General features: G+C 35.7%; 1 pseudogene; it reads right to left on the bottom strand.

Moving 5' to 3' along the window:
* Positions 1 to 1,039: 1,039 nt before the first annotated feature.
* On the bottom strand, positions 1,040 to 1,190 carry LOC129461389 (uncharacterized; annotated as a pseudogene).
* Positions 1,191 to 1,563: the final 373 nt, after the last annotated feature.

Here is a 1,563-nt window from a genome sequence, read left to right as displayed (position 1 = left end):
ATCACATGGTTATGCAGATATGTCTATGTAATTTCCATTTGTGATTGTGTGTCATAAAGAAGCCTCAAAATAAAAGTAAGACATTATTTTACCACTCATTTCCCTCAAGACAGGTTAATTCATTCAGCTGATTAGGTCACCCCAGGTGATTTCAATCATTCATTAGCTCAACTCAGGTAATCCAATTAGCCAATTAGCTCAGCCCAGGTGAATAAAATCAGCCAATTAGCTTAGGTCAGGTGATCCCAATCAGCCAGTTAGAGAAGATAGACCCAATCAGTCAATTATAAAAACATCAACAGTGAATTTCTCAAGGCAGAATTACAATGGTTGATGGGAGTAGTGCATGCATAGATTGAAAATAAAAGCAGGGCCATGAGATGCTAATCTGAACATAAACTATTACATTCGTGTACTGTCATCTTCCCAAATCTTTCTCATGTAAGGGAAGCTTTGTTTACATTTAAACAAACAACATTGTATGTCTATGTTTCATTCTGGAATACTATTGTGTCAGAGTAGAGAAGTAATTCTACATCTTTATCTATAATATATACTAGGGTTTTGAAAATGTCTTTAGGCCAACATAATGTGTATACATTAATATTTATACAGATGTAGTCAAATAATCCTGTATGTGTGTGTATGTTTATCTACGTATGTCTATATTCAGATGCATCCATCTTTGTATCTATATTTATAAAAAATAATGATGTATGACCAGGTGCGGTGGTTCACACCTGTAATTTTCGCACTTCAGGAGGTTGAGTGGGGTGGATTGCTGGAGCTCAAGGGTCTTAAAGAGCCAGATGTGGTGGTATGTGCCTGTGGTCCCAGCTACTTGGGAGGCTGAGGTAGGAGGATCACTTGAACCCAGGGTACAGAGGTTGTAGTGAACCTACATGGTGCCACTGCTCTCCAGCCTGGGTGACAGAGTGAGAACCTGTCTCAATAAAAAATAAGAATAGTGATGTATAAAGTGGAAATATTGATAGATATTGATAATGACAGTGACATAAAAGTATGCTTTTATAGATGTATAAACTTAACTTTCCCATAAACTATACAAAAAATAGTGCAAAAATGGAACTATGCTCTCACATCTTTCTGCTTTTAACAGATATGAAGGAAGCATCATTCCTTGTTGCTCACTTCTACACTTGATCTTAGCCAAAAGGCCGAGAAGCGATATGTTGCTCACTTCTGAAAGACAAAAATGCACTAAAGTTATGAAAGACATTCATTGCCAGGTCAAGGGTGACCCTTCTCTTTCTGGTAAACATAGGACCAGAAATAAAATAGCCTCAGTTTAAAGGCCCTCACTCAAATGTGAAAGTGCTGAATAATTGTCTTTAAAGCTTTCATAAATTCAAATAATCATTTTAAATATGTCATAGGAATAAAACCTTGTATTTTTGTTTTCTTTGCTGAAGTAGTGACTTTTAGGGTAAGAGAATAAAAGCCAAGGGCTGTAACTTGAGCATTTACTTCAATACTGAAAAAAAAGTTAGTTTTATTGGACACATTTCTCTGTAGATTTTGATATAAATATGAGATATATAG

The sequence above is a fragment of the Symphalangus syndactylus genome, chromosome 13, assembly GCF_028878055.3.
Source record: "Symphalangus syndactylus isolate Jambi chromosome 13, NHGRI_mSymSyn1-v2.1_pri, whole genome shotgun sequence".
Lineage (NCBI taxonomy): Eukaryota > Metazoa > Chordata > Mammalia > Primates > Hylobatidae > Symphalangus > Symphalangus syndactylus.
This window is presented reverse-complemented; position numbering and strand designations above follow the sequence as displayed.